The sequence below is a fragment of the Polypterus senegalus genome, unplaced genomic scaffold (assembly GCF_016835505.1).
Source record: "Polypterus senegalus isolate Bchr_013 unplaced genomic scaffold, ASM1683550v1 scaffold_1084, whole genome shotgun sequence".
NCBI classification, from domain to species: domain Eukaryota; kingdom Metazoa; phylum Chordata; class Cladistia; order Polypteriformes; family Polypteridae; genus Polypterus; species Polypterus senegalus.
This window is the reverse complement of record NW_024377013.1, coordinates 3,258-20,833: the sequence shown is the minus strand read 5'-3', so window position 1 is coordinate 20,833 and position 17,576 is coordinate 3,258. Positions and strand designations below refer to the sequence as shown.

Here is a 17,576-nt window from a genome sequence, read left to right as displayed (position 1 = left end):
GGAGAACTGAGTCCACCCATAATTAGTTTATTTTGAGTTAAAGTAACTTTGGCACATGTGATAGTATTGTATGTGGTAGCTGGCTGAATCCTCAATTTTTCCATGTGGCCTGTACTCTTCATTGTAGGAACGGTGATTTCATTACATGTGCTGGGTAATAGCAATTCCATATGCCTTTCACTAACCCCATCAAGCAGAGAGCCACAATAAGTAATACATTAATCTTCCCAGCTTAGTTGCAGAGCACAGGAGGGAGGCTGCACTACTAGCCAATAAGTGTTTCAGCATCAAAATTGCATACATGTTAAGCAAAATTTCGCTAAAAATAATAATATGTGCATATACCAGGTTTTTTTTAGCAATTTACCCTTTAATTAATCACAACCACCTTGTAAATGTGTACAGGTGACATGCCTTCAATACCACACTGAAGCATATACAGTAATCCTCTCTTACGATCAGGGGGTTTCATTCAGCCCCAGCGATAGGTGAAAATCTCGATAGAAACCATATGTTTTTATGGTTATTTTTATATATTTTAAGCCCTTATAAACTCTCCCACACTGTTAACATTATTAGAGCCCTCTAGACATGAAATAACACCCTTTAGTCAAAGTTTAAACTGTGCTCCATGACAAGACTGAGATGGCAGTTCTTTTTACAATTAAAAAATGCAAACATATCTTCTCTTCAAAGGAGTGCCGTCAGGAGCAGAGAATGTCAGGAGGCTACGCTAAGAAAAAAACAATCAAAAATACGTGCTTTTAAGTATGCAGAAGCACCAGCGATAAAAGCAGCATTTTGTAGAGGGCGTCTGTATCTTCTAGGCAAACAGCCTCTGTCAAACAGCCCCTCTGCTCACACCCCTCCGTCAGGCAGAAGTGACAGAGATAGAGAAACAAACAATCAAGCACAGCCGGGAAGCACATCATTATACCATTGAGGAGTTTTAGTTAATATGTAATACATGCTCTGATTAGGTAGCTCCTAAGCCATCCGCCAATAAGCGTCCCTTGTATGAAATCAACAGGGCAAACAAACTGAGGAAGCATGTACCATAAATTAAGACCCATTGTCCACAGAAAGCCAGAACCAGCGAAAAATCCATGATATATATTTAGATGTGCTTACATTTAAAATCACGATAGAGTGAAGCCCTGAAAATCAGCGCATATAGCGAGGGATTACTGTATAGAGCATGATAATTGCCCCCAAACACATGCAATCAAGATGCTGCAGAAAGTAACTGGCTGGTACAGCAGATCTCTCCCACCCCACCAATAATTTGCTCTAAACAACTTTAAATGCAAAATAATGTGCAGAATAACATCTTTTCTGTGATACTAGGGGTCAGGAAGGTGTTAAGGTACTAGAGTCTGAAAGAGTATATGCTATTACATGGCACACAGTGTTGCGATTGCCATTACAATGAATAGTAGAAATCACATGAAAAATTCAGGGTGTAGAGAGTTACCCTACCAATAAGCCACCACCATGTACTGTACCATCATCTGTCCAATCTACTTTTCCTCAAAATAAGTGAATTATGGGTTGATCAGGCCACTGCTCCATAATCTTTGTCAGTCTTACCCAGGTATCACAAATGTATTATTGGAATATAACTGCTTACAGTTAACAAAGGTAGCTTCTTTTAGCTGCATTCCTACTAAGTCAAGAATATCATATTTCAGTTTCTCCTAAATGTGTGTGGGTGGTTCAGTTGCCATAAATCACATATGTTCCTCCAAAAAGTTTTTTTTTAAATAAATCCAGATGTCAATGTGGGATGTTTCATATGCACATTTGAGCCTCTTTGTGTGTATCAATCTGTATAAATGACATCCTTGAAAGTTAGTCCAATAGAGCCAGTGCTGTCTGCATTGCCAACATTGACACGCTTAATGTTGCAGGTTTCACTCCTGACTGTGGATGAAATGTATGAGAATTTTCCAGCCCTGGAGAAGGACAAGTACTGGAATGATTCAGAACCACAGCCACCCTATACCATGGCAACAGTGGACCATAAAATACCATCGTTCATGGGCTCCACATTTCACATAAAAGTGGTATTAATGTCTCTTACAATCCTGTATTGTAGGCTTTCAATTCCTAATTCTTTTTGGTGGGTTGGTTTGGTCAGATGGAGACCAAACCAAACTGTGGATGGCAAAAAAAAAAAAAAAGGATGTACGAGGTCAACTTCAGCATGTTAATGGATGGTGTGTGTGTGTGGTTTTGGGGTTGGGATAGAGTCATTATTTCTAACAATTTTTTTTCCTCCCCCTAGCATACCAAAGGAGGACATGGAATTCCAAATGTTAGGACAAATTAAGGAGCAAGAAGAAGAAAACCGCCACCATCTGGGAACTCCTGGAAGACTACCAGGAAGCCATCGCATGAGACTTCCTTGTACTAGTCAGAAGGCAAACCTACTCAGATTACACAATGGGACACCTATGAGCCACATTCAACTACGTTTGCACCAGGAGTCACCTCCTGCCTCCAATAAAAAATCATACACTTCAAATGCATCGTGGATGGGGGTGGTGGACAGCCCAAACCCAGATAAGACTATTGATTTAGATTTTGCCTTCATGTCTGTGCCCTTCTGCAACAGGCCTGGTTTCTAGCTGCCCTCCGACACAATCCACTCTGTGCCAATGTTTCCATATTCTTCAAGATCCAAGCGTTCTACGCGAGTGGAAAAGTAGGGCAAAATTACAATGCAGTACAAGTTCTCTATGTCCACGATTTTACCACAAACAAGTTTCATTGATATTCCAGATACTACAAACATGGGGCTTAATTCGTTGATGTTAAATGAAGAGGATAAGTCAACATCAGCCCAAGGAACTCTCCATTTCCTAAAAAAGACTCCAGCCAAGGATCCATCATCATGCACTCAAGTAAGCCCAACAATTGCAGAATTACAATCGTGAAGTCAAACTACAGTTTTGTTTTCCTGAAGGCCAAAAATCTTGAAATTGGCACCCCAAAGGGCTAATGGCTCATGAGCAACCTAGATGGACACTGGAAAATCTAGCTTTAGAGAACAAGTCTCTGTCCACCAAGGGGTTTCAAACACCAAGCTTTGGTTTAGGTGTTGGAAAGAAAAAGCAGGTACCCCATCACCCAACTTTACCAACATCAAGCTCCTCTGATACAGCCTCAGATGGAGAGACAGAAAGTTTACAAGAATGAACAAACTGAACTGGCTTTAACTTGGAGCTTCAACAATAAAGATGCACTCTTTAAAAAGATTGCTAGAATTTCATATAAACATCTACTTGTTATAAAAAAAAAAAACCCTAAATGTACCAGTCTAAATAGTCCAAGTGAGTTAATCACTGCCATGTAAAAATTACTAAAACCAACTAGACTCAAGGACTAGGACATTCTAGTTACAGTCAAGCCCAGTTTATACACAATACACTCACTTTCCAGTATCTATGACAACAATTGCCAAATGCCCCTGCCTGTACCTCAGTAAATTCTAAACTTATTTGTCCACTAGCAATATTCCAAGATACTTGTCATTTTTTAATTCCAATTACAACATTGTAGCTCTCACAAAAAAACTAGATCATCAGATCAATGTACTCTTGAAATTGTGCACCTTTAAAACATTACACAACAGAATTAAGTCAACTTTGTCAATCTAAAAGACATATTAACCTACTGTACATTGTTGCTTAACTTAAAGCTAGTGCGATTAAAAGGACATATTAAAGTGACACTGTATGTAGATGAAAGCAGATTAATGCATTCCTAAAACTTCAGCTTTTAAAAAAAAAAAATAAATTAAATTGAACCATTCCTAACCTGTGTGTTTAAACCTCACATACCACCTTTTATGTTACAATATCATTTCCAAAGCATACTTGATTACAAAACAGTTTTTGGCAAAACTATTTTTACATAGTGAACACCTCATTTAAGAAACACTGTTTTAGCATTATAATCTTACTGCACAGAACCCATTTTCGTCGTAAAACACATACAGGCCAAAGATTATTTAGAACATATCTGTATTTTATTGAAGTTTAATACACCAATATCCATAGTGATCTGCACAAAGGTGGAAATGAGACTCCACATGCTATTCCAGGTACAATATATTTTGTTTAATAAAAGTGATCAAGACAAAGCATAGCAAATAACTACACAAGCAATATATCAACCATTAAATGAGGACAGACACCAGTAATAAAGGTGCACACCCAAGGCACTACTTGGGGAAAGTAGTCTAACTTGAGCGAGCCAAGGGTATGCTTGTCAAAGGGTATTCTGCAAACCATTCTGGGTGCACCCATATGCATGTTGGTAACCCAGTCCCTAGCTCCTTAATTGACTTCACCTGTTCCTCCAAATAGTGGGTTTCTATGAAATCACACATCTGTATAAAAAGAAAAGCATATTGTAAAATAATGCCTTCCAATTGAAAATAATAATAAAAAAAAAAAAAAAACACCACCCCAATAAGGAGTCAATAATCAAAAAACAAATGTGGTGTAAGAAATTAATTACTTTTCACGTGAATGTAACGTTTGGAACATTGACATGAGAAACTCAATGTCAAAGAAAAGCACTCACTCATATGACGCTAGTTAAAAGATATCACCCTTGCAACATATTACTCTAACAGGACACAAAAAGTTCATACTATGCAATGGCATATAAAAGTACAAACCTTAACCTGCAGAAGGTTAAAAAAAAACCCTCAGCAAAGAGTTTAAGAATGATTAATATACCCAAATGTAAATAACCTGAAAGAGAAACTAAAAATTCTTTGTTTACAAAGCAGAGATTATTTAACACACAATTATATTTGTATACCCCATTGTATGGGCTATAAACACACTTTCTTCTTCTATGTCCCAATCTGTCAGCTATTGTACCAATTTTACATTGCATATCCCATACAAAGCAACACTATTTTATCATTTGCCCAGCTTTGAAACCATTTTAGTCTCTATGACCTAATCAAATATTGCAATTCTAAATTTTCTAGGAAAACCACAAAAAAAAACCAAAAAAAAAAAAAAACCACACAACACAAAACACCCATACACTGGCATTGAATCACTCTGCAGAAATAAGGAACAATTTGTATCCATCTATAATTATGTACTGATCCAGAAAGCGAAAACTGCATTTACTTTGAGAAATCATGGACAAATTTGTTTTTATGAACATTGTAATTTGAAAATGCCAGTGCAGCCTTATTATCTTGGCACTGATTTTTGCAGAGAGCAATTACGTTCTTTAAAGCCACATAAGCAATAATGAACACTCATGATATACAGCAAAAAAAAGCAAACATAAAATTTCAAACACCAAATGCTTTTACGCACTGTTCAAATACCGTATACTCATTTTTAATGAAGATTCGAATCTTAATCTGACAAAAATGCAGGTCTATCTTTTAGATGTGAAAGATGACACTAAATATAATGATGTATATGTATGTATGCTATTCAGCAGGTGCAGGATTTCTGTAAGAAGCACCAATCCCAAGGAATGAAAATCCACAGAAATACTGGAAGAACTAGAGTTGGGTTCTACCATTACAAAGTAGCAGCAAATTCCTGTCAGTCCCATTTACTAGTCACGGACAACAAGAGATTATTCAGTGAAGCTTCTAAATGTGGTGATGAACAAAAAGAGAATCAGTTTCATGTAACAAGGCAGAGACTGGGGTGGGGGTGGGGTGGGGAAAGTTTCTTTCCAGATGTACTCTCCCACCCAATTTTAATATTTTCATTCCGTCAGCTGTGGTTATATATTCCATCAAAAAAAATATATATAAGTATTTGATACTGCAGGCTGTAAAGCCAAGAATCAGATAGCCAGCTAAATATTGTTGAGCAGAAGCCATGACTATAAATCTGCACATGTTATGGTTATTCTGAATGGTACTGCTATTACATTGTCATTGTATATTTGCCCCCTTATTGTTGAATTTGTTCCATCAAAAGAAGTGTTATTTAAAGCAAGACCCTGCAAAATTATTTCCCATATAACCAACAGATAACCAGCCAAATAGGGCAGAAGTCATTTGGTTTTAATGATTGAACATGGTATGCAAAATTGTTAAACAAATAAATGTTACATTTCTCTGTACATTCTCATCCAGACACAGCAAGTCTCATTTTTCTCTGCATCTTATAAATGTGCGTATCGGCACCAATGTCAAAGATGACATTAAGAATATGAAAAATTAACCTCACTATCCCCAACCCAGTTTTGTATATACATTTTTTTTTTTAAATCCTGGCTGGGCATATTTAAGCGTATAGTAAGAAGTTTGTACATAATTTAATTTTCTTTGAAGTGGTCCCAATCCAAGCCTGCAAGATCTATCTAATATAACATTTATGTACATCAATATTCATCAAATCATTGGTGTAAAATGAGACAGTGGTTTGTGGGAATATTCAAGAGCGTTAGACTTATCACAATTTAACTGCTGCACTGTTGTCGCCTAAGCAGATGAAATCTGAAGCCAGCATTTTACAACAAACAAAGCTCCTCTTTACAAAAAGCTTGAGTTGTAAAACCATAAATCAGGATCATATTATGGTGTAGTAATTCCCAGGTTTGATTTCCATCTGTAGTCATTGCCTTTCAAGTGTTTTCAAATTCTAATTATCCATGGGGACAGTTTTAATTAAGAACATTTTTTTGTTCTCTATTCCAAGAATGTGGATGTAGGAATAACTAGAATTTCTAACTTGGCTCTATGGGTTATTGAAGGCACCCAGGTTTCATGCTTGTTTGTAGGGCTGATCCAGGCTTGCAAAGCCCAGAGTTGGATTAAAAAACTGTTTCTAACAAGATGTCCAGATCAACTGCTTTAAAGGAATTATTTCAGTAACTGTTTCTTCAGTCAGATATTACATAGTTTTAATGTAACAAAGAAAAAAAAAAAACAAAACACACCTATCATGTGAAAGAGTGGGCAGAGAGGAGATATAAATATTTATCTTAATTACTGGAAGACAGATTTAAAATTAAACATGCTAAATAGTCCCATTTAAAATGTCCTGTCACAAGGAAGTGTTGCAATACTTACCATGAGGATCACTGTGCTCAGATGCCACTTTATGGAGGTCCAGCAAAGACTGATTTACATTTTTCCAGCTGTAGAGAACATTCCAATAGCTTCCAATGCATTACCCCATTCATCTCTCTGGTTTCTAAAGAATATACAGATGATTAAACCATCCAACAGTTGTTTTGTTTTAATCTAGCATACTAGGCTCTCAAAACTAAATGCAAGATAACAGGCACAAGTGGAAAAAAAATACTTTAGTGGAAGAGACCAAACACTATGATGAACATGAGGCAAAAATGTATCAGTAAAACTCACACACACTTAGCTCCTGAAGAAATGAGAGCATGTTACTAACAGTTATACAGCAACACTCACCCGTATATCCTGAAGAAATATCGACCACCCGTTCATTTTGCAGTCTCATCAATTTCTCAGCATGTCACGCTCTTCATGGGACTGGTGTTTAAAAACTTTGCAAAAGTTCTTTAAAAGGCTACATCATCTCTATCAAAGTAATAAGCCTAGGGAAGTGCAACAGTAGAGGATTTAGAAGAAGTCCAAAAAGTACATTGGTGTGTTATTCTTCTTAACTCTTAATGCTTTGAGATACATGGCTCAATCATTAATTACCTCAAAGCCTAGGCATGTGTTTTTGTTTTATAAAAAGCCATTCAAGACATTTTCACTTTAGATAAGGTTAAAACTAACTTGTTTAATTTATTCCTTAAAAGACTGGAAAATGCAATGAGATCAACACGACAATCTCACCTTTTCTTACCAGAATCCCAAAACTGATTTAACAGAATGAAAAAATAATTAAAACAACTTCTGTAAAGGAGAACCTGTCTGGATTTACTTACCTGACAGATAGACATAGGAGGCGTACAACTCAGGTTGATCTGCCGGTTGATAGCCGCCTCACAGTCCTGGTGGTAGTTTTGTCTGACTTGGGAACTCATGATTAGTTAACTGAAGAAATTATGACCTTTGAGGAACTGAAAATGCACACTGTGATAAGAATTTGATGATTTAATGTAAATATCATTCAACATTATTGGTTAATCTCCGATTTTTTTTTGCAAATTCTTATTTCTCTCTCTTTAGTGTTACTGAGCCCTGCAATCACTACCACTTTAGAAGACAATTAAATTTAAAAAGGGAGGTTTCAGCAATGTACTACAAGGATCGGTTTAAAAGTAATTAAAACTACATACTTGATAGTTTTGTGCACGACACATTCTGAACTTGACAGTTACAAGGCGACTGAACCTTTTTAATATATTTGACATAACATGCGGGTTTAAAACCCCAAAAACACAGCCTGGGCCCGCGCCACCATTAAGGCGGATTTGGCATTCGGCTGGGGCGCAGATCATAGAGTGGTGGGACCGAACCGTACGGATTAGCTACCGTACAGTCGGTTGGGCTCACTAATAACCTGGCCTAGGGCGCTAAATAACCTATCACCGGCACTCCCACAGCGCGTAGATGAATGAATTGCTTACTTCGTAACTGACCTCTAAATAAGGAGAAGCACAGTTATTTATTTTATAGGTCTTCACTAACAGCTACTGTACATTACTTTCGCAAGTACTTTAACATGCTTTTCGCTATTACGTACAATGTTCAGCTCTTTAAAATACTGACTCGATAAAATACATTTATTTTCCTTCCATCCTTACTGTTTTAAATAAATGGCGTCTGGCCGTCTACAATGTTAACTCTCACTGAATTAAACCAAAAACTCGATAATTATCAAGTATGGCGCAGTTATCACACGTGGAACTCTACACTTGGTTCATAGAGCACTAATCTGTAAGTTGATTTTTAGACACTTACCCAAAATGATTTTTTTCAACAAGGTTCTTGAAAGATACCTTTGTTAAGATTTGCCAAAATAGTTCCTCTTTCTTCGTTAAAAAAAAAACAGGCACTTTAACAAAACTATAGAAGAGAATGATGATATTCTAAAAATAAGGGCTTAAGCTTTGAGTTCCGTTCAATCACTGTTGAAGCAGGAACTGCTGAGGCTTCACCCTTTAAAATAAACAGCACAAACAATTCTGTTACCTCGGCTGCTATTGCTAGACTATGTCGCTACCCGATTTGCGCGCGCGGCGTATTGAAAGCCTAACATGCCGTAAAGTGTTCGCGCATGCGTTAAACAGATTAGGCAGCACCGTAAAGTGTGTGATGACGTAGCCTTTCAATACGCACGCGCACGCAGATCGAAGCCGGTAATGGAACCAGTAGTGACACACACCGAATGCGCTTAATAAAAATCATTAAAAACAAAAATCCACTTTACGGCACGGCCCAATCAGAATCGTGACGCAGTACAACTGACATAACGGTATATTCATTTAGTTCCACATTAGTTGACCATAATAAAAGTATTAATCCTGCAAAATAAACGAAGCAGCCTTTGTTGCGTAACGTGATGTCCAATGTTCGATCGCCGTAAACAGCTTAGGTGTGCACACCTGATAAGTCCCAATTACGGCGAAAACACATGCGGTGTACTCTTTGTATTATTTGGCAGGTACTATATATATATATATATATATATATATATATATATATATATATATATACACTGTGTGCACAATTATTAGGCAAGTGAGTATTTTTGACCATATCATCATTTTTAATGCGTATATTCCAACTCCAAGCTGTATTAACTTGAATACTTATTGGATTTAAACCGTCAGGTGATGTGTATTTGTGTAATGAGGAGAGGGTGTGGCTAAGGAGATCAACACCCTATATCAAGGTGTGCAGAATAATTATGGCAGCTAGTTTTCCTCAGGCAAAATGGGCCAAAAAGAGATTTAACTGTTTCTGAAAAGTCAAAAATTGTAAAAGTCTTTCAGAGGGATGCAGCACTTTTGGAATTGCTAAGATATTGGTGTGTGATCACAGAACCATCAAACATTTTGTTGCAAATAGTCAACAAGGTCGCAAAGACACGTGTTGAGAACAAAAGACAAAATTAGCTGCCAAAGATTTGAGAATCATCAAGCGTGAAGCTACCAGGAACCCATTATCCTCCAGTACTTTCATATTCCAGAGCTGCAACCTACCTGGAGTGCCCAGAAGTACAAGGTGTTCAGTGCTCAAAGACATGGCCAAGGTAAGGAGGGCTGAAACCCAACCACCACTGAACAAGAAACATAAGTTGAAACGTCAAAACTGGGCCAAGAAATATCTGAAGACAGATTTTTTCAAAGGTTTTATGGACCCGATGAGATGAGAGTGACTCTTGATGGACCAGATGGATGGACCTGTGGATCAATAATGGGCACAGAGCTCCCGCTCCAACGTGGAGGTGGGGTACTGGTATGAGCTGGTATTTTTAAAGATGAGCTAGTTGGACCTTTTTGCATTGAAGATGAACTCAAAATCAACTCCCAAACCTACTGCCAGTTTTTCGAAGACACTTTCTTCAAACAGTGATACAGGAAAAGACCATGATTTTTATGGGCAATGCTCCATCACTTGCATCGAAGTTCTCCACTGCGTGGCCAGCCAGTAAAGGCCTTAAAGATGAAGGAATAATGACATGGCCCCCTTCCTCATCTGACCTAAACCCTATCGAGAACTTGTGGGCACTTCTTAAGCGCTAGATTTACGGGGAGAAAAACAATACACCTCTCTGAAGAGTGTCTGGGAGGCTGTAGTCACTGCTCCACAAAAAGCTGATCGTCAACAGATCAAGAAACTGACAGACTCCCAGATGGAAGGCTTATGACTGTTATTGGAAAGAAGGGTGGCTAAATTGGTCATTGATTGACTGATTTATTTTTTTTGAAATATCAGAGATGTTTATTTGTAAATTTTGAGGTGTTTGTTTATTATTCACACTATAACAGATGAAAATAAACAAGTCAGATGGAAAATTTTCATTTTTCCTTAGTTGCATAATAAATCTGCACACTAATAGTTGCCTAATAATTGTGTGACATGTATTCCCTGATGATGTTCACACCAAGGTTATTATAGTTACGAAAACTAAAATCAAAACTGAAACTATTATTAAAAAAAACATTTTCGTGAACTGAAATAAAATAATTAACAAAACCGAAATGAAAAACTAAAACTAAACAAAACTATTAAAGTAGCTGGAAAAACTAACTGAAATAAAATAATAATTTACTAAAATATTTGTAGTTTTCGTTTTTGAATGAATATTCTTGCCGTTAGTCTTTAACCCTTTTAAGTTTTAACTCTAAAACAGAAAGTCATCCACCACGAGCCGCATATATTCATCCAGTGAGCGGCAGCTGGTGAAGGAGGGCAAGCAGTTCACCAGCATTTGCGGTGACAGAGCAAACTGAGTGCGGGTGCATAAAGCATGAAATAGAGCGATTTGCGTGCGCCTTTCTTTGTGTATCAGATGTAATTCAAATGGCTGAAATCAGAATGTGCTGGTCAATAAAACGTTTACCATAGAAAAATCACAAGTGAGTACGTTTCAGTTTATTTCTCAGGTGTCTGCTATTTGTTGACAGCAATTCACCTGCCATAGCACAGGAGAAATCGTTTTACTTTCTCATATATGAAGTATACAGAAAGTATAGTAATCATGAAAAATTCGACCTCGATATTTTGATGAATCTTGGCGTTATAGACTAACCAGTGTCCAACAATACTGTTTTTGGAATTGGTGTGCGGCGTCTCTATGCGTGTGTAAACACGTTAACTCAAAACGTAGATAGATGGATGAAATTCGGCATGTGGTTTTACACCACAATTGTAGATCTGTATTAACTTTTGGGCCAAATCCATCACCCAGAAGTGGTACTTTATCTGAACACATACTCATTTATTTTTATTTATACAGCTGCAGAGTCCGATTTATTCAACTTTACTTTTTTAATAATTGTTCAATATATTATTAATTTGATTTGTTGTTGATGGTAATGTACATAATATTGAAATATAATCATTGTCTTGCAGTTTACTCCTCAAATATCCATCCCCATATCTGAGTATACAAGAAATGAGGAGAGCACTCCCGGATTTTAAAATAAAACGGCGATCGAGAGACTGCTAGGTCATCATACAAGATCAGCATATTGTTACTGACCAATCACTTTTGCTTTAAAAACATTGTTTAACAACGAAGCGATACAAACAAAGGTAGAGAGTCTGACAAGTAATGAAAAACTACTAGTGGGTTTTTGTATTTATTCCATATTTATTAATTTATCTTTTTTAGTTCATATTCCCAACTCAAAATCCTAATATTGTGAAAGTAATCCATTAGCAGAATATTTTAAAATATTTGTCTCTCTTTTTTCAATGTTTTTCTCTCTCTCCCAAAATAGATAGTTGAAATATCATATTCTTTTTGTTTTAACATCAGCCTTATCATATATATTGCATACCAGAGTTTTTCCTGCCTTGCGGTAGGCTCAGGTTTCTGAAATCCCTCGGATAAATAAGTTTTGATAAAGTATATATTGTTCCTAATATCAGACGCTTGTCTCTGTTGTTTTGTGCCTGTCTGTACTCTTATTACCTGCTCTTGCCCTGCTCATTATGGGTTTACTGTTCTTATGGTGGGCTATTCAAGACTCACCACACCTAACCTTGACACTACATGCTTTGTTCTTTGTTTCCCTCAATACAGCTAGGTGGGGTCTGCACACTGATTCAAGTCTAAAGCCCTGTTCTTCCTAAGCCCGTGTGATTTTCATGACAAAATATTTTAAAATGATAAAACTGTCTAAATTGTTCATATTCAGTGTCTAGTTTTGATTATGCTTGTTTTATCAGACAAAAATAAAGCCAGATAATAAACCAGGCAGTATAGTAAGCTTCCACTAACATTAAACTCATATCCAAATCTGTTAAGTGTACAGTTTTGTCTGATTGTGACACAAATCTAACTCAGTAGAGCTCCATGCCATAATTACTAAAACTAAAACTGAAACTAATATATATAAAAATAAAATAGAAATGTCTTTGTGAATAAAAAACTAAACTAAAACTAATAAATACATGATGAAGGAAAACTAAAACTAAACTGAATTTCCAAGTAAGGTCAGAAAAAATATAGAAATAAAAACTAACATAAAAAGGCAAAACTATAATAACCTTGGTTCACACTCACATTTCCGTTGTGAAACATTCAGGTTTCAGGTTTATTAACATTTTGGATTGACTGATAGCACTGTGTTTGTTCCATATTAAAATTAATCCTCAAAAATACAACACTAATAATTGTGCACACAGTGTATATATATATATATATATATATATATATATATATATATATATATATAAAAAAGTCACTTAGTGTTTTATTTTCCCACTCACGTAATAAATCATATAAAGTTTCCTTTCCGTTTTGATCTATTGTTGCAGTTTCCCTTTTATGAGCAAATTGTGTTTGTTTAAAAATATCTTTACAGTAGACATCAATTATTATTAAGGCCTCAGGTTCATAAAACCTAATGTATCCAACCAGTTTTATAGAAATATATGGTCCTTTTTCAAAAAAAGAAAAGAAATAACACTATTGCATTGCATTGTGCTGACTGGCCCCCTTAGTATTAAGTGTGACTGTCCTCTTGTTAAAATTCTTTAATTCGTTCTCAGTTGTGCAATCAGGTCAGATGCTGAAGAAATCAAAAGTATAATTCCACAGGTTCAAATCCTATTCATTCCAATGGCTATAATCTTACAGAGAGTTTAACTTTATACCCACAGACTTAAATTAAGGAAGTGCGCTGTTATCACTTGAATCAATCTATATGATCTATTTTTTTACAGTAAGTGCTTGCTGCTATAGTTCATATTTGTAATTCATTTGTTCTTAGTGATGTGTTTTTAATGTTATTTCAAGGCATCTCTGTAAAACCCGCTGAGAAATGAACTTACCTATTAATATAATAAAACTGAACTGAATTTAACAGCTGTAAAATAAAATATTCTCATTGAGCAGAATTTAAACATCATGAAGTAGTTCAGTTTATGGTGAACAGCATGTGGACAGAGGGCAGTGATATTCTTTCTTACAAGTTTAATCAACATAAACACACCTGTTTGTGTCGAGACTCGTCTCATGTTAATGATTTTATTCACTATATTGACACAAAGCCAGTTCATTTTTATAACCTTAAAAAAAGGAAATATACTTATTCATACATTTTTATTGAAGAAATAAATGGTACTTTTAAAAATAAAAGTTAAGATCTTAAAAAGTTTTTTTCAAAAAAATTTGACACCTATATTTCTGTTTAAAATTTGGGGAAAAGGGGGGAAAATTTTTTAACCCCCCAGAAAAAAAATGGACATAAAGTTCACTTTTGAATTAAGATTTCCAAAATAGTTCCTCTTCGTTAAAAAAACAGGCACTTTAACAAAACTATAGAAGAGAATGATGAATATTCTAAAAAATAAGGGCTTAAGCTTTGAGTTCCGTTCAATCACTGTTGAAGCAGGAACTGCTGAGGCTTCACCTTTAAATAAACACACAAACAATTCTGTTACCTCGGCTGCTATTGCTAGACTATGTCGCTACCCGATTTGCGCGCGCAGGCGTATTGAAAGCCTAACATGCCGTAAAGTGTTCGCGCATGCGTTAAACAGATTAGGCAGCACCGTAAAGTGTGTGATGACGTAGCCTTTCAATACGCACGCGCACGCAGATCGAGCCGGTAATGGAACCAGTAGTGACACACACCGAATGCGCTTAATAAAAATCATTAAAACAAAAATCCACTTTACGGCACGGCCCAATCAGAATCGTGCACGCAGTACAACTTGACATAACGGTATATTCATTTTAGTTCCACATTAGTTGACCATAATAAAAGTATTAATCCTGCAAAATAAACGAAGCAGCCTTTGTTGCGTAACGTTGATGTCCAATGTTCGATCGCCGTAAGAAGCAGCTTAGGTGTGCACACCTGATAAGTCCCAATTACGGCGAAACACATGCTGTGTACTCTTTGTATTATTTGGCAGGTACTATATATATATATATATATATATATATATATATATATATATATATATACACTGTATGCACAATTATTAGGCAAGTAGTATTTTGACCATATCATCATTTTTATGTGTATATTCCAACTCCAAGCTGTATTAACTTGAATGCTTATTGAATTTAAGCACGTCAGGTGATGTGTATTTGTGTAATGAGGGAGGGTGTGGCCTAAGGAGATCAACACCCTATATCAAGGTGTGCAGAATTATTAGGCAGCTAGTTTTCCTCGGGCAAAATGGGCCAAAAAGAGTTTAACTGACTCTGAAAAGTCAAAATTGTAAAAGTCTTTCAGAGGGATGCATCACTTTTGGAATTGCTAAGATATTGGTGTGTGATCACAGAACCATCAAACATTTTGTTGCAAATAGTCAACAGGGTGCATAGAAAGCGATGTTGAGAACAAAAGAGCAAATTAGCTGCCAAAGATTTGAGAAGAATCAAGCGTGAAGCTACCAGGAACCCATTATCCTCCAGTACTTTCATATTCCAGAGCTGCAACCTACCTGGAGTGCCCAGAAGTACAAGGTGTTCAGTGCTCAAAGACATGCCAAGCTAAGGAGGGCTGAAACCCAACCACCACTGAACAAGAAACATAAGTTGAAACGTCAAAACTGGGCCAAGAAATATCTGAAGACAGATTTTTCAAAGGTTTTATGGACCGATGAGATGAGTGACTCTTGATGGACCAGATGGATGGACCTGTGGATCAGTAATGGGCACAGAGCTCCACTCCAAGCGTGGAGGTGGGGTACTGGTATGAGCTGGTATTTTTAAAGATGAGCTAGTTGGACTTTTTGCATTGAAGATGAACTCAAAATCAACTCCCAAACCTACTGCCAGTTTTTCGAAGACACTTTCTTCAAACAGTGATACAGGAAAAAGACCATGATTTTTATGCAGGCCAATGCTCCATCACTTGCATCGAAGTTCTCCACTCGTGGCCAGCCAGTAAAGGCCTTAAAGATGAAGGAATAATGACAGGGCCCCCCCTTCCTCATCTGACCTAAACCCTATCGAGAACTTGTGGGCACTTCTTAGCGTTAGATTTACGGTGGAGAAAAACAATGCACCTCTCTGAAGAGTGTCTGGGAGGCTGTAGTCACTGCTCCACAAAAGCTGATCGTCAACAGATCAAGAAACTGACAGACTCCATGATGGAAGGCTTATGACTGTTATTGGAAAGAAGGGTGGCTAAATTGGTCATTGATTGACTGATTAATTTTTTTTGAAATATCAGAGATGTTTATTTGTAAATTTTGAGGTGTTTGTTTATTATTCACACTATAACAGATGAAAATAAACAAGTCAGATGGGAAAATTTTCATTTTCCTTTAGTTGCATAATAAATCTGCACACTAATAGTTGCCTAATAATTGTGTGCACATAGTATTCCCTGATGATGTTCACACAAGGTTATTATAGTTAACGAAAACTAAAATCAAAACTGAAACTATTATTAAAAAACATTTTCGTAAACTGAAATAAAATAATTAACAAAACCGAAATGAAAAACTAAAACTAAACAAAACTATTAAAGTAGCTGGAAAAACTAACTGAAATAAAATAATAATTTACCAAAATATTTGTAGTTTTCGTTTTGAATGAATATTCTTGCCGTTAGTCTTTAACCCTTTTAAGTTTTAACTCTAAAACAGAAAGTCATCCACCACGACGCCGCATATATTCATCCAGTGAGCGGCAGCTGGTGAAGGAGGGCACAGTTCACCAGCATTTGCGGTGACAGAGCAAACTGAGTGCGGTGCATAAAGCATGAAATAAGCGATTTGCGTCCCGCCTTTCTTTGTGTATAAAGATGTAATTCAAATGGCTGAAATCAGAATGTGCTGGTCAATAAAACGTTTACCATAGAAAATCACAAGTGAGTAACGTTTCAGTTTATTTCTCAGGTGTCTGCTATTTGTTGACAGCAATTCACCTGCCATAGCACAGGAGAAATCGTTTTACTTTCTCATATATGAAGTATACAGAAAGTATAGTAATCATGAAAAAATTCGACCTCGATATTTTGATGAATCTTGACGTTATAGACTAACCAGTGTCCAACAATACTGTTTTTTGGAATTGCGTGTGTGCGCGTCTCTGTGCGTGTGTAAACACGTTAACTCAAAACGTAGATAGATGGATGAAATTCGGCATGTGTTGTTACATCGTAATTGTAGATCTGTATTAATTTTTGGGCCAAATCCATCACCCAGAAGTGGTACTTTATCTGAACACATACTCATTTATTTTTATTTATACAGCTGCAGAGTCCGATTTATTCAACTTTACTTTTTTAATAATTGTTCAATATATTATTAATTTGATTTGTTGTTGATGGTAATGTACATAATATTGAAATATAATCATTGTCTTGCAGTTTACTCCTCAAATATCCATCCCCATATCTGAGTATACAAGAAAGTGAGGGAGAGCACTCCCGGATTTTAAAAAAAAGCGGCGATCGAGAGACTGACTAGGTCATCATACAAGATCAGCATATTGTTA

General features: G+C 36.3%; 1 pseudogene; it reads right to left on the bottom strand.

Moving 5' to 3' along the window:
- Positions 1 to 2,626: 2,626 nt before the first annotated feature.
- LOC120519228 lies at positions 2,627 to 9,045 on the bottom strand (annotated as a pseudogene).
- Between the last annotated feature and the right edge of the window lie 8,531 nt (positions 9,046 to 17,576).